A 9,453-nucleotide genomic window follows, 5' to 3' on the forward strand; every position below is an offset into this window, starting at 1 on the left:
CCCGTTTGATAGTTTAACTGTGCACTATGTTACAATATGACCTAGTATCATTACCAGTATCAATCTTGGGGTCCAATGATACCCATAAGATCAGGGGTCAGCAAACTTTTTCAGCAGGAGGCCGGTCCACTGTCCCTCAGACCTTGGGGGGGGGTGGACTATATTTTGAAAAAATGAATGAATGAATGAATTCCTATGCCCCACAAATAACCCAGAGGTGCATTTTAAATAAAAGGACACATTCTACTCATGTAAAAACACGCTGATTCCCGGACCATCCACAGGCTGGATTTAGAAGGTGATTGGGCCGGCTCCGGCTCCCGGGCCTTAGTTTGCCTACCCATGGATAAGATCCAACCTATGCACTTAGATAAACATTTGCAGTCTTTCTCTGTGTCCACCTGCCCTGCCAATTGATTGGAGGCTCATGTGTGATAACTAGCCTCATATAACCAACATGCTTAAGTCTAATTAATGCACGAAAGGGGTTAAAATCGTAGAGTAAGCTGTCCTGCCAGGCTTAGCTATGTCACTTCCCCTTACCTTGGGAGGAAATCAAGCTCAATGTCCCCTCCCCCAGCCTACATGAAAAACTCAGGGTGTGAAGAGGTTTGAGCTGGTTGCTCCAGCTCAGACCACATGGCTCTCACTAGCCACTCTTGAGTTCCTATACCAATAATCTAGGAATGTTCACCACTTTGTAACTAAGCTAAGTTCTACTGCCTGTGCAGGTTTTCTGAAGCACATGAATTTGACCTTTTGACAATTTGTAAGTAAACCATTTTTAACTTATCAAATGTGTGGTCTTTTCCTATGCTGAGGGAAGAGGGAAATTTTGGAACTCACGGAGAAGGGCAAATTTTAAAGATCTAATAGCCTATATTTCCATGCTTTACCTTGCTGCATATTTTGTGAACCACTAGGGTTCTCTCATCGAAAATTGCTTGACCCAAACCTGGATCTTACCATCTAAGAATTCTCCTTTCTATGCTGCATTTTTCTGAACCAACAGCTCAAGGGTCAAGGTCCCCTTTGCACCCATGGCTTAAATAGGGGGATAGCAAAATGGTCTCTCAAGGATGCTGTCCAACTGCCATCAAGTTAGTTTGCCAAGGGAAGAACTGTGTGGCAGACCCAACCCTGCCCATCTGGCCTGGAGACTGCAACCAGTTCTGCTCCTGGATATTTGGGGGTAGGAAAGAGTTCTTCAGAAGAGGAACTAGGTAAAGGTAAAGGGACCCCTGACCATTAGGTCCAGTTGTGACCGACTCTGGGGTTGTGGTGCTCATCTCGCTTTATTGGCCGAGGGAGCTGGCCTTTGTCCGCAGACAGCTTCCGGGTCATGTGGCTAGCATGACTAAGCCACTTCTGGCAAACCAGAGCAGCGCACGGAAACACCATTTATCTTCCCGCCGGACCGGTACCTATTTATCCACGTGCACTTTGACGTGCTTTTGAACTGCTAGGTTGGCAGGAGCAGGGACCTGGCAACAGGAGCTCACCCCGTCGCAGGGATTCGAACTGCCGACCTTCTGATCGGCAAGCCCTAGGCTCTGTGGTTTAACCCACAACACCACCCGCGTCAGAAGAGGAACTACTCTTTATCAAAGGCAGGGCAGACAGAACCAGCACTGGTGTCAGCTGTAACTTTAATAACTGTAACTTAAAGAACCTGTAATTGAGCTTTCTTTCCCCCTCTCTTTTCTCCTGTTCTTTTTTCCTCCTGAGTCATTGCATGTTATATTGTTACCCTGAGGGCAGAGAATTGTCTCAGAGCTAATTTTTGCAAGCTGCTCTTAGAGCCTTTTTGGCTAAAGGAAGGACATAAATGCTGCAAGCAAGTGAATGAATGAGGTATTTTGGCAAACAATTAAAAAAACCCACATTTGTTTCACTGGACATTGGGCTCGACAGAAGCTGGAATTGTTCTTTATTATCAAAGCTATTCAATGTCTGTTTTGGTTTTCTCTGTATTTTTACTTTTGGCGCCTTTGTGCTGAAAGGCAGAAGAAAGAAGAAGAAAAAGAGTTTGGATTTGATATCCCGCTTTATCACTCCCCTTAAGGAGTCTCAAAGCGGCTAACAATCTCCTTTCCCTACCTCCCGCACAACAAACACTCTGTGAGGTGAGTGAGGCTGAGAGACTTCAGAGAGAAGTGTGACTAGCCCAAGGTCACCCTGCAGCTGCATATGGAGGAGCTGGGAAGTGAATCCAGTTCACCAGATTACGAGTCCACCACTCTTAACCACTACACCACACTGGCTCCCATTTTCTAGAAACAAACTAAGTGTTGGGCCTGCTGTTCTGCTCCTGGAAACTCACCCAAACACCCTGAGTGTTCTCCCTAACCCCATTCTGAGTAGCTTCCCCAAATTTTCATTTGAAGCATCTTCAAGCCTAGCTGCTGCTATCAAGCTCATGGAATAATGAGATTTACCGTATATGGGACAGAAATAGCTGGTAAAGAAACCCCCCAAACCCTGGCAAGGAGCAGGGAGGAGCACTTTGTTTTTGCCGTTCTTTACTCGCCGCTAAATGGTGCTCAAGTTGTGCCATGTCAACACTGTGTTATATTCAACAATGCAGCAAAACTCTTTTTAAGCCCTTGCTTTGTTTGGGTCCTCTGAGAGTCTCTTGAAGCACTGGTAAAAAACAAACAAACCAAAACAAGCCCTGCTTTTTGTATTGTCAGGAAGGTGCCGAGCTACACGGAATGAGCTTAGATCAAACGGCATGAGACACTTTCACTAAGCTCTAGGTGGATTATCCCTAATCAGGCTTACTCTGTTCTCTCTTCAGCCAGAAGCCTGGTGCAAATGGGACTGAGTAGGCAGGTTGCAATTCAGCACAAGATAAACGTAAAGGGGAAATAACAATTCTTGCCTTGCCCCATCGAATATATAGCCGGATCTCAAAGCGACAGTTACCAATAGTACATTTGATGAGCACCTTAGTGTCCAATACAAAGTGCCCCCTTTCAGCCACTTTTTAAAAGTTGAGAACAGTGGTGATGCAGCTTGTGTGTTCAGAGTGAGCACGCCTACTTTTTTGCCCTCACTCTGAATGGGATCTGCGCTATCACTAAGCAGCTAAAACCTGATTGACTATACAGTGTTGTGAGGACCAAGCTATTCTCTTTGTGGGTGCGGCCCTGATTTTGAATTGGCTTCTTTGACATAGTACATGGTGCAATGATGGCTCAGAGTGAGAGCACTCCCTTCACTCTGAATTGGCTTTGTGACAATATCGCATGACCAGTTCTCATTGGTTAGAAAATGATTTTGTGATGCTCTGGAGCCATAATAATAATAATAATAATAATAATAATAATAATAATAATTTATTATTTGTACCCCGCCCATCTGGCTGGGTTTCCCCAGCCACTCTGGGCGGCTTCCAACAAAGATGAAAAATACACTAAAATGTCACATATTAAAAACTTCCCTGAACAGGGCTGCCTTCAGATGTCTTCTGAATGTCAGGTAGTTGTTTATCTCTTTGACATCTGATGGGAGGGCGTTCCACAGGGCGGGCGCCACTACCGAGAAGGCCCCCTGCCTGGTTCCCTATAACTTGGCCTCTCGCAGTGAGGGAACCGCCAGAAGGCCCTCGGAGCTGGACCTCAGTGTCTGGGCAGAACGATGGGGGAGGAGACGCTCCTTCAGATATACTGGGCCGAGGCCGTTTAGGGCTTTAAAGGTCAGCACCTACACTTTGAATTGTGCTCGGAAACGTACTGGGAGCCAATGTAGGTCTTTCAAGACCGGTGTTATATGGTCTTGGCGGCCGCTCTCAGTCACCAGTCTAGCTGCCGCATTCTGGATTAGTTGTAGTTTCCGGGTCACCTTCAAAGGTAGCCCCACGTACAGTGCATTGCAGTAGTCCAAGCGGGAGATAACCAGAGCATGCACCACTCTGGCGAGACAGTCTGCAGGCAGATAGGGTCTCAGCCTACGTACCAGATGGAGCTGGTAAACAGCTGCCCTGGATACAGAGTTAACCTGTGCCTCCATGGACAGCTGTGAGTCCAAAATGACTCCCAGGCTGCACACCTGGTCCTTCAGGGGCACAGTTACCCCATTCAGGACCAGGGAATCCTCCACACCTGCCCGCCTCCTGTCCCCCAAAAACAGTACTTCTGTCTTGTCAGGATTCAACCTCAATCTGTTAGCCGCCATCCATCCTCCAACCACCTCCAGACACTCACACAGGACCTTCACCGCCTTCACTGGTTCTGATTTAAAAGAAAGGTAGAGCTGGGTATCATCCGCATACTGATGAACACCCAGCCCAAACCTCCTGATGATCTCTCCCAGTGGCTTCATGTAAATGTTGAAAAGCATGGGGGAGAGGACAGAACCCTGAGGCACCCCACAAGTGAGAGCCCAGGGGTCTGAACACTCATCCCCCACCACCACTTTCTGAACACGGCCCAGGAGGAAGGAGCGGAACCACTGTATGACAGTGCCCCCAGCTCCCAGCCCCTCAAGATGGTCCAGAAGGATGTTATGGTCGATGGTATCAAACGCCGCTGAGAGATCCAGCAGAACTAGGAAACAACTCTCACCTTTGTCCCTAGCCCGCCGAAGATCATCAACCAGTGCAACCAAGGCAGTTTCAGTCCCATGATGAGGCCTGAATCCTGACTGGAAGGGATCCAAATGGTCCGCTTCTTCCAGGCATGCCTGGAGTTGTTCAGCAACCACTCTCTCAATCACCTTGCCCAAGAATGGAAGATTTGAGACTGGGCGATAATTGGCCAAGATGGTTTTTTAAGAAGCGGTTTAATAACCGCCTCTTTCAGCGGGTCTGGGAAGGCTCCCTCATGGAGGGAAGCATTCACCACCCCACGAAGCCCATCACCCAGTCCTTCCCGGCTAGCTTTTATAAGCCAGGATGGGCAAGGATCCAGGAGACAGGTGGTTGGCTTCACTCGTCCAAGCAGCCTGTCCACATCCTTGGAGGTAACAGATTGGAATTGATCCCACACAACTTGACTAGACAGGACTCTAGCACTCTCCCGCCCTGGCCCTGCTCCCATGGTGGAGTCTACTTCTTCCCGAATCTGAGCGATTTTATCTGCAAAAAAATTTGCAAAATCATTGCAGGAGATCATGTGGCCCGTACTGGGCCCTGATGTTGCAGGTGGTTCCGCTAAATTGTGAACCACCTGAAAAAGTCTCCTGCTGCTGTTTTCTGCAGATGCAATAGAGGTGGCGAAGAAAGTCTTCTTCGCCGTCGCTATCGCCACTTGGTAGGCTCGACGTTGAGCTCTAACCTGTGTCCGGTCAGATTTGGAATGAGTTATCCACCACCGGCGCTCTAGCCGTCTCAACGATTGTTTCATTGCCCTCAGATCTGTGGAAAACCACGGGGCTGTCCGGGCTCCATGCAATCGGAGAGGGCGCTTCGGAGCCAGTCAGTAGCCCTGGTTAACTCCACATTCCAGCGGGCCACCAGGGAATCGGCTGAAAGGCCAGCATCATGGGATAAAGCATCCCCTACCACTCTCTGGAAACCATTTGGATCCATTAAGTGGTGGGGGCGGACCATCCGAATCGGTCCCACCTCCCTGTAGAGGGGATGGGTCGCAGAGAAGTCCAGTTGCACCAGGAAGTGATCTGACCATGCTGGCTACATAAAAGTAAAATAAGCTAGGCAAACATCATCAGCCCATTTGCAAACTGAGGAAGCTGTTGTGGGCACCACACACACCCTGCAACCAGGAAAAAGACCACAGCCTTTTCTGTCGGTTACAACAGAATGTTTCTTTCAAGCCAAACTTCAGCAGAGCAGAAGGAGGAAACCCTGTTCATGCCAGAGAAGGCATTTGTGGGTACATGATCCTTCACAGGTGCCACAATGATGACTTCTGAAGCTGGGAAGATGTAGTAGTAGTAGTAGTAGTAGTAGTAGTAGTAGTAGTAATAATAATAATAATAATAATAATAATAATAATAATAATAATATTTTTTATTTATACCTCACCCTCCCCAGCCAAGGCTGGGCTCAGGGCGGCTAACAAGCATTAATAAAAACAAGTTGAATGAATACAACTTAAAAACAAGATTAAAATACATTAAAATATTGAAACATTAAAATATTAAAATGTAGTTTGGAAGAAGACTTTTTAAAAAATGATGCTGAACAAGCTGTCAGTCAGGCACTGATCAGTTCCCAAATAAAGGTTGAGCAAGTGAAGCAATAATCTAACCAGGCATAAAGCAATTTACCATATTTGACATGCATGTGTCCCCATCCTAGGAAGAAAAGTGACACCTCTACCATCTTTCAACTGGTAGATGCAGCTAAATTTTTGTTCTGCTACAGAACGGACCGCACCAAATAGACTGCCTTGGAGCAGCCGCTTGCTCCCATTCCAGCAACTGAAATGGAGCCAGCGGGATTTTTTCTCTCTGATGCATTAAGAGATTTCACATTGGAAATACAGTTCAAGAACAGCTGTTGCTTGCTCCCTCATGGCAGGCATGGAAGAAAATTAATTCCCTGTGATCCGTAAGGGGCGGAGCAGGCTTTCCTGATGGAGGAAGCGAGTCCACGAATCATTCAGCTGCTCAGTCAAGCCCTATTGCCTTACCTCCCTGTTCCAAGCTTTCTCCTTGAGCAGCAGACCCCAAGAAGAGAATTCTGGGAATTGCTTGCAAGTCTCCCTGTTAGGCTTGAGACCCAACAACAAGGAGTTGCCAGTAAGGTGACAATGGGGTTGACAATAAGATGAGAGGCAGCAATAAGCTCCTCCTGGGTGGGAAGTGAACCGGAGTTGCTTCTGCTGGACCAGGAGGAAGTGGCCAATGATAACAACTGGGATGGACAGAGAAGCAGGGACAGCAGTTCAAAACAGGAGGGAGGAACCTTCTCCCCCTTTTCTCTCTGCATCTTCTTTCTTCTCCTTTCTGCTTTCTGACTCTCTCTCTCTCCTCCTCCCCAACAGGCTTCCAGCAGAGGGGCAGATTGGTCTTGTCAGAGATCCAATCTGTCCGCTTCTAAAGGGGTTCCCCACCTACCTTCCTCTGTTGACTCCATCTGCTTCGGCTGTCCCACTGTTTCCCACCTCCAACACTCTGCCTTGTACTGAAATTCAGGCCTATTCCAGCATAGCTGCTTCTGGTTGTTCATGGCTACTTCTGTTAAAGAACCTAACTACTGTTGTTAATGCTCTGGTAACCTTTAGGCTAGATTAGTGCAATGTAGGGCTGCCTCTGAAGATGGTTTGGAAACCTCTGCTAGCGCAGAATTCAGCGCCCAGGTTGCTCATCAGGGCAAGACAGTTTGCACCAATCCTGGCCCGACAGCACTTGCTGCCAGTTAGTTTCTGGGCCCAATTCAAAGTGCTGGTTTTGACCAATAAAGCCTTAAATGGCTGAAGAACTGCCTCCCTCCATATGAACTTACCTGGACCCTGAGATAATAATCTGAGGCTCTTCTTCATGTGCCTCCTCCACAAGAGGTCTGGAGGGTGGCAACACAAGAAAGGGCCTGATCCACAGTGGTTTCCCATTTGTGGAATGCTCCCCCCCCCCCGAGTCTCACCTGGTGCCTTCATTATATGCCTTTAGGTGCCAGCCAGGCAAAAACCCAGGCCCTGGGCTGACTGACACCCGATCACCTTTGACATGTGTTGTGGGAAGGGTGGGTGGCTGGGGTAATTATTGGTTTGTCTTTGTCTTTGTTTTTATTATGTATGTTGAGGTGGGGAAATCTATGGCTCTTCACATTTCATAGAACTTCAACTCTCATCAACACTCTCCCCATCACTGTGCCAAGGCAACCTCCTTTTGCTTTAAGGTTTAGAAGAGCACTTGCTGGAAAAAGAAGTCATTCCTTTGCATTATTCTGCCATCTGCTGGGGTTTGGCTGTCAAGACAGCCACTCTAGTCCTTGGTGACTGGGGTGCTGGCCAGATCTATAGCCCCTTGTCCATAATGGTAATCCTATATCAGGTCATCTTACTGTGAGGATAGCCCTCCAGATGTTCTTGGACTCCAGCTCCCATCTGCCCCAGTAAGCATGGTCAATGGCCAGGGATGATGGGAGTGGTAGTCCAGTGACATTTGCAGGACCACAAGTCCTCCAACTCTGAGCTATAGATTTATGCTTCCTCGGAGCATAAGGAAGACACCTGTCGAATCAGGCCAAAGGTCCATCTGGTCCAGCATCTGTTTCATACAATGGCTGATCAAAAACTTCTGAGAAGACCACAAGTAGAGTCATAGAATCACAAAATCATAGCGTTGGTAGGGACCCCCAGGGGTCATCTGCTCCAACCCCCTATAATGCAGGAATCTCAACTAAAGCATCCATGACAGATGGCCATTCAACATCTGCTTAAAAACCTTCAAGGAAGGAGGGTCCACAACCTCCAGAGGGAGACTGTTCCACAGTCAAATGGTTCTTAATGTCAGGAAGTTTTTTCATATGTTTAGTCAGAATCTCCTTTCTTGTAACTCAAAGCCATTAGTTCGAATCCTACCTTCCAGAGCAGGAGAAAACAAGCTTGTCTCCTCTTCCATGTGGCTGCCCTTGGGATACCTGAAGATGGCTACCATTATCCCTCTCAGTCTCCTCTTTTCCATGAAAGGTAGGTCATGAAATTATGTTGTTGTTTAGTCGTTTAGTTGTGTCCGACTCTTTGTGACCCCATGGACCAGAGCACGCCAGGCACTGCTGTCTTCCACTGCCTCCCGCAGTTTGGTCAAACTCAAGCTGGTAGCTTCGAAAACTCTGTCCAACCATCTTGTCCTCTGTTGTCTCCTTCTCCTTGTGCCCTCAATCTTTCCCAACATTAGAGTCTTTTCCAGGGAGTCTTCTCTTCTCACGAGGTGGCCAAAGTATTGCAGCCTCAGCTCCAATTCAGGATCTGTCCTTCCAGTGAGCACTCAGAGCTGATTTCCTTAAGAATGGATAGGTTTGGTCTTCTTGCAGTCCATGGGACTCTCAAGAGTCTCCTCCAGAACCATAATTCAAAAGCATCAATTATTTGGCGATCAGCCTTCTTTATGGTCCAGCTCTCACTTCCATACATCACTACTGGGAAAACCACAGCTTTAACTATATGGACCTTTGTTGGCAAGGTGATGTCTCTACTTTTTAAGATGCTGTCTAGGTTTGTCATTGCCATGAAATTATAGTCTTCCGTATTGTCCCTTGTTGTTCACCCCACCCTTTAAAAAAAAGGCATTCAGAGTTATACCACATCTGAAGGCGGGGTTTCCATATAAGCATCAAAGCTAATTGCCAGACTTCAATTTGTCCATGAATTTGCCTGATCAAAGTGTAAGCATCCATTGGCTGCACACAAATGAAACATTTGCACGCCAGCCATAATCTACACTGCACCGTGGCTCATTTATCACTTATGTTGCCATTCAGAACTGCAATTTTATTTATTTCTTGCAGTGTGGAGTGCTCCTGCCCAGTATTCCAGCCAATCA

Source organism: Podarcis erhardii (genome assembly GCF_964252035.2).
Source record: "Podarcis erhardii genome assembly, chromosome: 7".
Taxonomy (NCBI): Eukaryota; Metazoa; Chordata; class Lepidosauria; order Squamata; family Lacertidae; genus Podarcis; species Podarcis erhardii.